Source organism: Oncorhynchus nerka, linkage group LG2 (assembly GCF_034236695.1).
Source record: "Oncorhynchus nerka isolate Pitt River linkage group LG2, Oner_Uvic_2.0, whole genome shotgun sequence".
Taxonomy (NCBI): domain Eukaryota; kingdom Metazoa; phylum Chordata; class Actinopteri; order Salmoniformes; family Salmonidae; genus Oncorhynchus; species Oncorhynchus nerka.
Window position 1 is genome coordinate 35,098,372 of NC_088397.1, and position 15,228 is coordinate 35,113,599.

The 15,228-nt window shown below is 40.8% G+C and overlaps 1 long non-coding RNA gene across 1 annotated transcript; it reads left to right on the forward strand.

The window, feature by feature from the left end:
- The first annotated feature begins 4,649 nt into the window (after positions 1 to 4,649).
- LOC135572453 (uncharacterized) lies at positions 4,650 to 10,843 on the forward strand. Its single transcript, XR_010464304.1, has 3 exons — positions 4,650 to 5,204; positions 9,544 to 9,732; positions 10,103 to 10,843. It is a non-coding gene; the product is annotated as an uncharacterized LOC135572453 (long non-coding RNA).
- Positions 10,844 to 15,228: the final 4,385 nt, after the last annotated feature.

The window sequence follows — 15,228 nt, forward strand, 5'->3', positions numbered from 1 at the left end:
CACATTCCAGCCGGTGTCTTCCACAAGTTAACACCGGCTAAATCTATGATGTTAAAATGCCTATTTACTCTTTTCAATCTGACTGTGCAATCCACTGTCTCATCTGCCCATCCAGGCAAATTATAAAGTTGATCTCCAATATAAAAAGCATCTAGACATTCTCACATTCTTTTAGACTAACATTTCGTTTTCAGCAGCGGGGATTTGTATAAACCTTGCTGTCTGTCTCCAACGTGCAACAGCTGCCCCATAGTAATGAACATGTCGGAACGAGACAGGCGTTTTTCAGCCAGTCGAAATCGTGAATGGGCTAGCATAATTATTTTGTGTATATATACAAAGACGTGAATTTGAAAAAACGTCAAACGAAATGAAGTGCAGCTAGTTTGATATCTTGCCAGCTTCAGTTTGAAGTGATTGTGTTAACTTCTTATGGCTGAGGTCCCGTTAACGGGATCGAAATGACAGCAGCCAGTGAAAGTGCAGGGCGCCAAATTCAAACAGAAATCTCATAATTAAAATTTCTCAAACATGTATTTTACAACATTTTAAAGAAACTTGTTAATCCCACCACAGTGTCCGATTTCAAAAAGGCTTTACGACAAAAGCACACCAAACGATTGTTATGTCAGTACCTAGTTACAATAAAACACAGCCATTTTCCCAGCTAAATAGTCACAAAAAGTAGAAAGAGAAAATGAATCACTAACCTTTGATTTTCATCCGATGACACTCATAGGACTTCATGTTACACAATATGTTTTGTTCGTTAAAGTTCATATTTATATCCAAAAATCTCAGTTTACATTGTCGCGTTACGTTCAGTAATGTTTTGCTTCCAAACATCCGGTGTTTTTGCAGAGCCACATCTATTTACATAAATACTCATAATAAACATTGATAAGAGATAGAAGTGTTATGCATTGAACTTTAGATAAACTTCTCCTTAATGCAACCGCTGTGTCAGATTTCAAAAAAGATTTACCGAAAAAGCACACAATGCTATAATCTTGAGTACAGAGCTCAGAGACCAGAACAAGCCATACAGATATCCGCCATGTTGTGGAGTCAACAGAAGTCAGAAATAGCATTATAAATATTCACTTACCTTTGATCTTCATCAGAATGCACTCCCAGGAATTCCAGTTCCAGAATAAATGTTTGTTTTGTTCGATAAATTATGACTATGTCCAAATACCTCCTTTTTGTTCGCGCCTTTAGTTCACAAACCAAATTCACGATGTGCAGGACAGACAAAGTCCAAAAATTCCATTACAGTTCGTAGAATCATGTCAAACGATGTATAGAATCAATCTTTAGGATGTTTTTAACATATCTTCAATGTTTCAACCGGTGAATTCCTGTCTTTAGAAATGCAATGGAACGCAGCTACCTCTCACGGGAGTGCACGTGATCAGCTCACGGGCTTCTGGCAGACCTCTTACTCAATCAGCTCTTATTCTCTCCTCCTTCACAGTAGAAGCCTGAAACAAGGTTCTAAAGACTGTTGACATCTCGTGGAAGCCTTAGGAAGTGCAATTGGACCACATTTACACAGTCTTGGATAGGCAAAGATGAAAAACTACAAACCTCAGATTTCCCACTTCCTGGTTGGATTTCTACTCAGGTTTGTGCCTGCCATATGAGTTCTGGTATACTCACAGACATTCAAACAGTTTTAGAAACTTAAGTGTTTTCTATCCAAATCTACTAATAATATGCGTATCTTAGCTTCTGGGCCTGAGTAGCAGGCAGTTTACTCTAGGCACCTTATTCATCCAAGCTAATCAATTCTGCGCCCAAGCCATAAGTTAACTGGGTTGTTGGCTCTCTGAACAACCGTGTCCTGACGTGAGAGCACATTTTCTATGCCAGGTCGAAATCATGCCTCATTAGCTCATTGTTAAATACATAAATGTTACTAGACAACAGCTTATGCAAATTCAGCTACTTTGTTGTTATTCTGGCTGCACTGTTTGACCTGACTGTAAATTATCTGTAGTTGGCTGGCTAGCAAGCAAGGAATAATAATTTTGCCAGCATGTCAATGGAACATTTAGAACGAATGACTGGGTGACGTGTCTATTGATACAGAACAAAAAGACTGAACGACTGGGTCGCTACACGGCTTGGGTAGCAAACCTAGATTTGTGTCAAGACTATATGTCCTTTTCGGGCATTATCACTTAATGATAATACGCTAAGCATTCTAAGCTACGGGAGGGTCTACTCCTACAATTTTGGGCCGATTGTTCATTTTATGCTCAAAAGAAGTGCGTCATCCTCTTGCATCCATTAGGCTACTTTATATCCCGCTGTATTTTATTTTAGTTGACAAGGCAAGCCTATTAAAGTGCTGGTCTAGCTACTCGAGTATAACAATCATCACTCCCAGATGAACATGATTCACTTCTCGCCCAGTCCCTAGGAGACATAGAGCCATTCGGATCGTGAGCTGAAAGAGGAGAGTTGTCAGGAGGAGACGTTGGGGCCCTTGCTAGTGGTTAGATGAGTGTCATTTGGGCTGCAAAGCTCACTGGGCAAAGGGCTTTTAACTATCTAAGATTACTCTTGTTATTATTATATGATTATTAGTTTATTTTTTTGGTTTTTGTGTTTGGAATGGCACTGTTACTACGGGATATGATGCTGTTATAAAGCATTTGATGTAAGTGTTGGAAGGCCCCAAATGTTAATTTGACTGGACATTCCATATTACCATGGCAAATTATGCGTCACAATAGTAATGTAAAAAAAAAAATGCAATCCACCATGGTCTTACGTCAGCGCGTCGATTCCGCCTCAACTGATTGAGAAAAGAGAGCTATGGAGGAGTGATGCTGTCTGACATGAGACGATGGCAATCCACAGTACAGTATCAACTGCTATGCTGGACTTATAGCCTAGGGTGGGCCCTTGCGCAAAATCTTCAACAGCCTCTGACATGTTTTCCCCAACTCTTAAACTAACCCTCAAATGCAAGGTATATAATGTGCCACCAACTCCTGTGATCCACAGAAGATTATAGATAAACTTTTCAAAGTGTGCACAAGATGAAAGTACATGCATGCCACACATGCATACTTGCTTACTTACTTACTTGCTACCAGTGCTTTGATAAGGTTATTTACTGATACTTTCCTGTGGATATATTGTCTCATTCAAACCGTCAAAAGGACCAACCGCACGGACAAACAGTAAAGTAAAAACTATAATTTTATTAAACATTCTTTGTGGAAGTTTTACAAACAAATGGCATTAATCTGTGAGCCAGAGGTATCACAGTCTCAGGCAAGGCAAAATCCAATACAAAAGTGACACCCTTTTGTATTTTTGATGTATTGTGGTGGCAGTATCATGTTATGGGGATGCTTGTCACTGGCAGGGACAGTGTTGTGTTCATGAGTGGTCCAAGTCTCAGCCCTGACTCCAAACCAAATTTACAGAGCCTGACCAATTTTGACAAAAACAATAGATATACAGGTAGCTGCCAAAATAAAGGAAAGGAAAAACTTGAGTAAATGTATGGAGACAGCCAATTCTAAAGTCGAACGGGCGCGAGCAAGATGAAACGTAATTGCGCGAGTAAAAACGAGTCAAAAGAGAAGAAATGTAGTCGAGCAGAGGACGGGTTCACACGATTGTAGGCCAGCGTGGTGTGCACAAATTTAACTTGAGCGCTTGCAAGTGTGACTTTAAGTGCGCAGAACCACATTGCCATATGCAGTAAATTATTTGGAGGCCAGAGGCTTTTGTTCCCTTGAAGAAATACTTCAAGACATCACCACAGATCTCCTCTCACCAATTTTCCTGTTTGCTCTCCAAAATCCATTTTGCTCTCGCAACTGCTTACTATTTTTTTATAACAGGAAAGTTCTTGCCAGTGAATATAGCCTGTAGCAGTCTACTGAAAAGCAAATGGTCAGGTTTTTGGGCCAGTCATGGCTTGAGTGATCTCTTACCGCTTTTTTGACCACAGAAGATGGAAGGGGATGGTGAACGTTGGCTGATGATGTAAGTTTGATTCGTTTTTCACTAGAGAAACAGACCAGCTAGCTAATCAACTATGATTTCAAATTTGAATGTAGTTATTTTGTCTTTTGTTATTAAAGCAGACTATTGATGAGCCAAGCTAGGTTAATGTCAGTTAGCTAGAAAGCGAACTAGCTAATGTTAGTCAGCTAACATTTAACCCTGTGGTTTAACCAAAGGTAGTATCGTTTTCCATAGTCTCTGGTTTAACTAAGAGCAATGTAGATATGTTGAGGAAGGGTTTAATAGAGGAGGAGGACTTGGAAGACCAGCATGACTGAGTGGCAGGAGAGGGGGGAGCAAGGGGCCCCAGGATCTTGTTTCCTTTGAGGAGTTTATAAGTTTGGTTGACTCACATGTTACTGAGAGATGTGATTATCATTACGACTTGATGCAGTGGTACATAGATTTAAAAGAAAATCTATGACACGTATGTTTCTTTAATTGAAATGTATGTAATAAAAATAAAATAATTCACCATTTCATGGTGTGTCTAAGTTGTTACAGTATGTCTGATATTTGTCTCAAACATTGTTTCCCCCTGCTGGTGTCAAGGTCGGACCAGGTCTCATGAGATTTTATCTCAATGAGACTAACTTGAATAAATAAAGGTATACAGTTTTGCTTTGGTACTGCAGTTCAGTTTAGCTGATGCCTGGCCCAGAAAGAATAATTTCCATTGGCGGCCAGATTTGAAATTTCCTTCATCACCTTTTTCCACAAAACACCCACTGAATTATTCAGTTAATTATTACAGAGGCCGAAAGTATATATATATTTTTTAATCACATAGACTAAGTTATTTTATATTCATCCAATGTCTGTCATGTTTTCGTTGCTGCTTGCGCTGAGTGCTAGTGCCATGCGCATCCAGTATAAACTCGATGCAACCTGGAATCGGGATAATGAGAACATACAGGGAAGACCCTCACTGGGGTAGCCAAAAGGGTCAGGCTCCGAAACAAATAGGGAATATTTATAACCGCTAGCCGCATAATTCGAGATTGAATTACTTTTACCCTTGTCAGTTTGTGCAATAAATGAGAATGACCTCAAATCATTTCTCTCTCCATCCCTCTTTCCATGCAGGTCCATTGTCACTAATATGTGGTGTTGGAGTTTGTCTCTGCTCAGCTGACAGACAGGAGATACAGGAATCCATTCTGTTCCAAGTAGGTTACATTGGCTTTCCTCTATACACAGCACTCTGGGGACTACTCCGAAGTATTGGTATTTTATTAGGAACCCCATTAGCTGTTGTAAAAGCTGCAGCTACTCTTCCTTGGGTTCACACAAAACATGAAACAATACAGAACATCATTGGACAAGGACAGAACTACATACACAACTATGTGTGCCTTTTAAAAATTGTATGTGTTGATATGTAGACTATCTAGGTCAAGTAGGGGAGAGGCGTTGTGAGGTGTTGCTTTCTGTTATTTGAAGCCAGGTTTGCTGTTTATTTGAGCAATATGAGATGGAAGTTCCATGCAATAAGGGCTCTATATAATACTTTGTGTTTTCTTGAATTTGTTCTGGATTTGGGGACTAAAAAAAGATCCCTGGTGGCATGGCTGGTGGGATAAGTGTGTGTCAGAGCTGTGTGTAAGTTGACTATGCAAACAATTTGGGATTTTCAACACATGAATGTTTCTTATAAAAATAAGTGATGCAGTCAGTCTCTCCTCAACTCCTAGCCAAGTGAGACTGGCATGCATAGTATTTATATCAGCCCTCTGATTACAATTAGGGGCAAAACGTGCTGCTCTGTTCTGGGCCAGCTGCAGCTTTATTAGGTCTTTCTTTGTAGCACTGGACCACAAGACTGGACAATAATCAAGATCCAAGCACTAAAGCAATGATTTGTACCAAATACAATGCTCTTAGTTTTAGAGATGTTCAGGACCAGTTTATTACTGGCCACTCATTCCACAACAAACTGCAACTATTTAAGGGTTTCAGTGACTTCATTAGCTGTTGTTGCTGATGCGTATATGGTTGAATCATCAGCATACATTGCAGGTCATTGGTAAAAATAGAAACGAGTAGAGGGCCTAGAGAGCTGCCCTGCAGTACACCACACTTTGCATGTTTTACATTAGAGACGGGTCCATTAAAGAAAATACTTTGAGTTCTATTAGATTGCCATATCGTGGATTCAGAGCTGAGGTTGAAAAGCCATAGCAATTAAGTGTTTTCAACAACAGGTTATGGTCAATAATATCAAAGGCTGCACTGAAATCTAACAGTACAGCTCCCACGATTTTCTTATTATCAATTTCTTTCAACCAAGTAATTTGTGTCAGTGCAGTAAATGTTGAGTGCCCTTCTCTATAAGCATGCTGAAAATGTGTTGTTAATTTGTTTGCAGAGAAATAGCATTGTATTTGGTCAAACACCATATTTCCAAAAGTTTGCTAAGAGCTGGCAGCAAGCTTTATAAGTCTGCTGTTAGACCCAGTAAAGGCCGCTTTACCACTTGGGTAGCGGGAATACTTTGGCTTCCCTCCATGCCTGAGGACACAGACTTTCCTCTGTGCTCAGATAAAAAAATATGACAGGAGTGGCTATAGAGTCAGCTACCATCCTCAGTAGCTTTCCATCTAAGTTGTCAATGCCAGGGAGGTTTGTCATTATTGATCGTTAACAATCATTTTTCCACCTCTCCCACACTAACTTTACAAAATTCAAACTTGCACTGTTTTTATTTCATAATTCTTTTATTTTTATGCTTGAATATAATTGCTCACTGTTTGTCATGGGCATTTCCTGCCTAAGTTTGCCAACTTTGCCAATGGAATTATCGTTAAAATAATTGGCGACATCAAATGGTTTTGTGATAAGACATCTGATTCGATGAAAGATGGAGTTGAATTTGTCTTTCTGCCCATAATTTCATTTAACCTCTTTTAGATCAGTGTCCCGCTAGGATTCCACCACGACAACATCCGGTGAAATTGCAGAGTGCGAAATACAGAAAACACAATATTAAACATTCATGAAAATACAAGTGTCATACATCATTTAAAAGCTTAACTTGTTAATCCAACAGTGTTCAGATTTCAAAAAGGCCTTACGGCGAAAGCATTCGATTGTCTGAGGTCCGCGCCCCACGCCAAAATACTTTTTCAAACCAGCACAGGTGTCAAAAAATGCCAAATAGAGATTAAAATAAATCACTTTTGAAGATCTTCCTCTGTTTGCAATTCCAAGGGTCCCAGCTACACAATGAATGACCGTGTTCAATAAAGTCCTTCTTTATATCCCAAAAATGTCTGTTTAGTTGGCGCGCTTGATTTAGTAATCCACTCATTCAACATGCATACAAACAAATCCAAAAAGTTATCGGTAAAGTTTGTCCAAACAAGTCAAATGATGTTTCTAATTAATCCTCAGGTATTCTAATATCTAAATAAACTATAATATTTACGACGGCGAATAGTATGTTCAATAGGGAAGATAAATGATAAGTGAATGCACCAATTTGTAAGTCGCTCTGGATAAGAGCGTCTGCTAAATGACTTAAATGTAAATGTAATAAATAACAAAAAGCGCGCTCACTTTCACGAGCGCAACAAGACTGTTTTTCTAATGCGGGACACCTTGGAAAAACTACAAATACGCCTGAAACTCTTTCTAAAGACTTGACATCTAGTGGAAGCCATAGGAACTGCAATCTGGGAGGAATTATTTTGTATTTCCCATAGGCTGGCATTGAAATGGCCTGTGACCTCACTAAAAAAAAACATTTCGGGTGGATTCTCCTCGGGTTTTCGCCTGTCATATTAGTTATGTTATACTCAGACATGCTTTTAACAGTTTTAGAATCATCAGAGGATTTTCTATCCAATGCTATCAATTATATGCATATCCTAGCTTCTGGGCCTGAGAAACAGGCAGTTTACTTTGGGCACGTAAGTCATCTGAAATTCGGAACAAAAACCAGTCTCCCGAAGAAGTTAAAGTACTCAAGTTTTATATCATTGATCTTGGTTTCATAATAAAGTTTATTCTTTTTGTTGAGTTTAATCACATAATTTCTCAATTTGCAGTAAGTAAGCCAGTCAGATGTACAGCCAGACTTATTAGCCACTCCTTTTGCCCCATCTCTTTCACCCATACAATTTTTTAATTCCTCATCAATCCATGGAGCCTTAACAGTTCTAACAGTCAGTTTCTTAACAGGTGCATGTTTATCAATAATTTGATGTAGCAATTTCATAAATTCATCAAGTGCAGTGTCTGGATGCTCATTAATCACATCAGACCAACAAATATTCCACATAAGTCACAGCAAAATCTTTTGAATGATCTCTTATATACTTTTTTACACCCAGTTGTTGGTCCTTTAGCTTTTCTGGATAAAGCCACTATATTGTGATTTCTGCATCCAATGTGTATGGATATAGCTTCAGAACAAAGTTCTACAGCATTAGTAAAAATGTGATTGATAATGTGGTTGATCTTGTTCCTATAGTGTTTGTAAAACACCCTGGTAGATTGATTAATAACCTGAACCAGATTACAGGCACTGGTTACAGTAGGAAGCTTCCTCTTGAGCGGACAGCTTGATGAAAACCAGTCAATATTCAGGTCCCCAAGAACCTGCAACCACAACACTTCAATAACACTTGACATTAGATCTTCTCTAAGCATTACAGGGATATGGCTCTGAATGAATATATATATACAGTGGGGAGAACAAGTATTTGATACACTGCCGATTTTGCAGATTTTCCTACTTACAAAGCATGTAGAGGTCTGTAATTTTTATCATAGGTACACTTCAACTGTGAGAGACGGAATCTAAAACAAAAATCCAGAAAATCACATTGTATGATTTTTAAGTAATTAATTTGCATTTTTTTTGAAGCCACTGTGTTCTTGGGACCTTCAATGCTCCAGAAATGTTTTGGTACACACAATCCTGTCTCGAAGCTCTATGGACAATTTCTTTGACCTCATCGCTTGGTCTTTGCTATGACATGCACTGTCAACTGTGGGACCTTATATAGAGAGGTGTGTGTCTTTCCAAAACATGTCCAATCAATTTAATTTACCACAGGTGGACTCCAAGTTGTAGAAACATCTCAATGATGATCAATGGAAATCGGATGCATCTGAGCTCAATTTCGAGTCTCTTAGCAAAGGGTTTGAACACTTATGTAAATAAGGTATTTCTGTTTTTTATTTATAATACATTTGCTAAAATTTCTTAACCTGTTTTCACTTTGTCAGTATGGGGTATTGTGTGTGGATTGATGAGGGGCAAAAAAAACATTTAATACATTTTAGAATAAGGCTGTAACGTAACAATTTGGGAAAAAGTCAAGAGGTCTGAATACTTTCCGAATGCACTGTATGTATCTCTCCACATTCCTCAAACTCCAGTTTCCTACTTTAGGTTACCTTTTTACCCATGTCTATGGATTGTACAATTACTTTTTAAGTTTGGACTTCCACTCCTACTAAATCTATAATATCTCCTGTATTGTTCTGTTCTCTTTATAGATTATGCTGATGCCCCATTGTAAGAACCTGGAGATATTCACTGGCTCTGAGGGAGGTGATGTTGCTACAAACAATGCTTGGGACAGCTTCCAGCCCTACTGTTATCTGGAGAACAGCCAGAGAGTGGTCAAGACATCTGCCACAACTCCATCTTTAGTGTGTCAGCTCTGCTGCACCTGGGCACTAAAGGTATGGCACTGCACTCCCAACAGTTGTGAATGCTTAAACATACATGTATGCTCATTTGTGTTTCTTAAAGTGTCAATTAGCAGTTGAAACAATAACAAAGTGAACTCCCCGCTGCCATTTTTGTGAAAAGCTGAGGGATGGGGCTGGAGAAATGTAACCACTCCCAGAGCTATCGATGCACCATTGGAGGAGACGACCCGTCTCCTCGCCTCAGACCTCCAATGGGTTTTGAGAAGGATGCAAGGAGTTGAGCAGAGATGAATTGTATCTGTTTGCACTTACATTTACATTACATTTAAGTCATTTAGCAGACGCTCTTATCCAGAGCGACTTACAATATATCTTTGTTCTGCTTGTGCTCTTTCAACAGATTGATCTGGCTTGCTGATAACATCTGATCTGATGAGACTCCCGATGTGATTTGACTCCTATATTAATGACTTCAATAAAACTTCCAATGCCAAATTGAGATTGGTATTCTGCAATTGATACACAATGGTAGTTCCCAGTCAGACAATAACTATAAAACCAATGTTTTCCTCAGTGAATGTGTTTTGCCCTCAGTCCTCCTTTTGAATGTTATGTGTACTGATTCAGTTCTAAACGACTGTCAAATCCATCCTCACTTACTCGATCACTGCAACGGAGTGTCTGGTCTTCTGAGATGGTCCTTGACTGCCGCCTGCCCTGCATCGAAGTCCTGCAGGACAAGGAAGCGTGCAGGAAAGATCATTGCCGACCCCTTCCATCCCCTCTTCCAAAGACTCCCCTCTGGCAAATGGTTAAGGTCAATCACGACCAAAACCTCCCGCCACCTGAACAGTTTCTTCCCCAGCGCCGTGGCCCTCACCAACTGGCCACCTGGTCCACGGATCATCCGCTCATCCACAGACTATGTACCTTGCACTATCATCCCAGAACTGCAAATTGTTCTTCGCATCTCTTACATGCATCATTTATGTAGTGTAGCTTATAGCGTAGTTTAACGTTTTTAGCTTAATGTTCATTGTATAAACACTGGATCTGCATCTATATTTGGTCTGCCAGCACCATTTCAGAGTCAAATTCCTGTACATGTATTTGTCGAATAAAGCTGATTCTGACATGCTAACCTGAGTTTAGCTGATTTAGTATTCATGTCAGTTTACATTCTATTATTTGGGACTGGTTATGCATTGTATGCAGATTCTCTCCTTTGTGTCTTCATATTCAAATTCCCCATGTGCTGAGTGTCTCCCTTTGGGATTAATACCCTAAATATTGGATCCTGCCTTCAATTAGTGGACTTGTTTTATGGTGTTTGCTAGAGCTGATTGCTTTTCATTTTACAGATTGTTGTTGGCTAACCAGTAATTAGCTGGCTAACTTTAGCAAGTAGATTCCACTCAAGGTATAGTATATCTCAGTAGCGTGCCGTGGTTCTGGGGCCTGGGCCTTCAGTGAAGTCCTACACAGTCCCACCCGAATTAATCCACCTCTTATTACCATCATTATGATGCCATGGCTCTAGACACTATACATTTAGACAGAAACGCAGTATAACCAGGCGTTGCGTCACCTTGAAATTGACATTTTTATTCAGAGAATTGCAGGGGAAGAGTACAATCCCTTTTCATTGTGCAGCTTCGTTGCCCTGCGCGCTTGTTCGTTGAGCTGTAGATCCACTCGGGTGTCCCCAAACGTTTTCAAAAGCACCATTGCTTGTAAATGCCCAGCCGTACTTTGGTGTCTCGTTGCTGCCTTGGTTAGACAACTCAGGTTTGCAAAGCCAGTGTGGCTCCAAACACCAAATTGATCACTTGCACATAATAGGAATTCCCAGCAGTACAGTTTGCAGTGCTTCTCGGAGCCTGTGAGTCATTGATAGCGCCCATAGTTGAAAGTGGCGAACGAACCCCTTTCCCGCCTGTGACAGGCTTTGTAGAGTCGGCGTCTACCTCTCCTGACAATGTCTAACTTTTCTTGAAAAGTTTGTCTTGAGAATGGCGTTATAATTATATCCTCGACCAAATCGATATCTTCTCCTTCCGCCATTGTGGGTTGAAAAAACGGCTTAGTAGTACGCGAATTAATTCGTTGATAAATTTCAGTTTCCTAGTTCTGAGACCTGCCCATATAGGACCTACCTCTCAATATTGGTAATCCAATCAAAAGACGTGTACGCACTACGCGTGCTAGCTGGCTCCTGTGTAACACTGGAGCCAGCCAGCAGGCGTACAATAGCCAACTCTAAAGATGATTGGTTGACACTAAATGTTCATTTCCATTCACTTTTCCATTCACGGCCCACCACTGGTGTATCTATGTATTTCTTTTTAATTCCTTCCTGTGTGTACCTAGTTGTTCGGGTGCTTACTATTCAAGTCTGCTAGCAAGTTAAACAGACAGCTCTGTAGTGCATCTGTTTTGAAGGCACGCAAACGGAAGGCTCTTTATAGCCAATCACAACACTGGACTGGCCAATGGCAGTAATTTGAATCACGGTTCTTTGCTTACAGCTCTATGTGTATTGTTTAAGGGTGCAATATGCATAAATTGCTCTGCCATTTCCTGGTTGTTAAAATTATAGTTTGCCTTATTTAAGTTTGACAAAATGAACAATGTAGAGAATCATACCATCCAAACTCCTGGGAGATATCTTTCCAATAACCCCAAATATTGTATTTTCAGCTGTTTTGAAGCTGGTGTACAAAACCAGAAATAATACACTAAAGTTGTGCATGAGAAGCATAGAAATAGCACACACAAAACAGATACACTGCTTCTTAGGCTTGCTGTCAATGATGGTTGGGTTGCCCAAAAGTCACATATCTGCTTTGAGACTTTGTTTTATCTGAGCAATGGAGGAAACAGAACAGCTGCACCCCCATGTTTTTACCAGAAAAGTTTCATGAATCATTGGGTAATTTGTCATTTTCAATGATTGTTTTGAGCTAAGTCTAATAGTCAATTTTATATACACTGCTCAAAAAAATAATTGGAACACTTAAACAACACAATGTAACTCCAAGTCAATCACACTTGTATGAAATCAAACTGTCCACTTAGGAAGCAACACTGATTGACAAGACATTTCACATGCTGTTGTGCAAATGGAATAGACAACAGGTGGAAATTATAGGCAATTAGCACCCCCAATAAAGGAGTCGTTCTGCAGGTGGGGACCACAGACCACTTCTCAGTTCCTATGCTTCCTGGCTGATGTTTTGGTCACTTTTGAATACTGGCGGTGCTTTCACTCTAGTGGTAGCATGAGACGGAGTCTACAACCCACACAAGTGGCTCAGGTAGTGCAGCTCATCCAGGATGGAACATCAATGCGAGCTGTGGCAATAAGATTTGCTGTGTCTGTCAGCGTAGTGTCCAGAGCATGGAGGCGCTATCAGGAGACGTGGTGGAGGCCGTAGGAGGGCAACAACCCAGCAGCAGGACCGCTACCTCCACCTTTGTGCAAGGAGGAGCAGGTGGAGCACTGCCAGAGCCCTGCAAAAAGACCTCCAGCAGGCCACAAATGTGCATGTGTCTGCTCAAACAGGTCAGAAATAGACTTCATGAGGGTGGTATGAGAGCCTGACGTCCACAGGTGGGAGTTGTGCTTACAGCCCAACACCGTGCAGGACGTTTGGCATTTGCCAAAGAACACCAAGATTGGTAAATTTGCCACTGGCGCCCTGTGCTCTTCACAGATGAAAGCAGGTTCACACTGAGCATGTGACAGAGTCTGGAGACGCCGTGGAGAACGTTCTGCTGCCTGCAACATCCTCCAGCATGACCGGTTTGGCGGTGGGTCAGTCATGGTGTGAGGTGGCATTTCTTTGGGGGACCGCACAGCCCTCCATGTGCTCGCCAGAGGTAGCCTGACTGCCATTAGGTACCGAGATGAGATCCTCAGACCCCTTGTGAGACCATATGCTGGTGCTGTTGGCCCTGGGTTCCTCCTAATGCAAGACAATGCTAGACCTCATGTGGCTGGAGTGTGTCAGCAGTTCCTGCAAGAGGAAGGCATTGATGCTATGGACTGGCCCACCCGTTCCCCAGACCTGAATCCAATTGAGCACATCTGGGACATCATGTCTCGCTCCATCCACCAACTCCAAGTTGCACCACAGACTGTCCAGGAGTTGGCGGATGCTTTAGTCCAGGTCTGGGAGGAGATCCCTCAGGAGACCATCCGCCACCTCATCAGGAGCATGCCCAGGCGTTGTAGGGAGGTCATACAGGCACGTGGAGGCCACACACACTACTGAGCCTCATTTTGACTTGTTTTAAGGACATTACATCAAAGTTGGATCAGCCTGTAGTGTGGTTTTCCACTTTAATTTTGAGTGTGACTCCAAATCCAGACCTCCATGGGTTGATACATTTGATTTCCATTGATAATTTGTGTGTGATTTTGTTGTCAGCACATTCAACTATGTAAAGAAAAAAGTATTTAATAAGAATATTTCATTCATTCAGATCTAGGATGTTATTTTAGTGTTCCCTTTACTTTTTTGAGCAGTGTATTATATAATAAACTAATTGTATTTGTCCCCTGCCCTGTCGCCTTAAGATAAGCGATCAAAAACATTCAAGTTTTCCTTTGCTCCCTCATTCCACTGTTTTGGTTCAGTGACGTTAGAAAGCGCTATATGCATCACTGGTGTTTAAAATGAAAAGGCACCTACAAAATAAAATTGTATATCAAATCAAATTTATTCATAAAGCCCTTCTTACATCAGCTGTCACAAAGTGCTGTACAGAAACCCAGCCTAAAACCCCAAACAGCAAGCAATGCAGGTGTAGAAGCACAGTGGCTAGGAAAAACTCCCTAGAAAGGCCAGAACCTAGGAAGAAACCTAGAGAGGAACCAGGCAATGAGGGGTGGCCCTTTTGGCTGTACCGGGTGGAGTTTATAACAGAACATGGCCAAGATGTTCATAGATGACCAGCAGGGTCAAATAATAATAATCACAGTAGTTGTCGAGGGTGCAACCTCAGGAGTAAATGTCAGTTGGCTTTTCATAGCCGATCATTCAATTTCTCTATATCCATTGTGTTGTGCTGTTACATTTGTAATGTTGTCCAATGGTGTTAGTTTCATATATTTTGAGCTGCGTTCACCACGAGCGAATTCATCATTTCGCCTGGCCATGGTGCACACGGGCATTTCTGATAGGTGGGCTACAGCGAAGCCTTAAGGTTACCCCATAGCAGCAAACTGCATGTTCTGTAGCTCACAGGCTGTCAATGACTAAGCACCCAAGAATATTGTGAGAAATAATCAGGCCTAATATTACGTGATTAAATCTGAAAAAATTATCCTCCCCAAGCTGCTTACAGGCATTTACCACCGTTCTGCATTTGCCATCTATTTTCCCAATTCACATTCTTAAAATGGCTTAATTCATTTACAAAAGTAAGTCCTGGTTGAGCCCAATATGTGCTTTACAGTTACAATTTAGCCAAGCTGTGTCTATGCGCCTATGGACCTTGCAATGTGTAATTTGCCTGCAG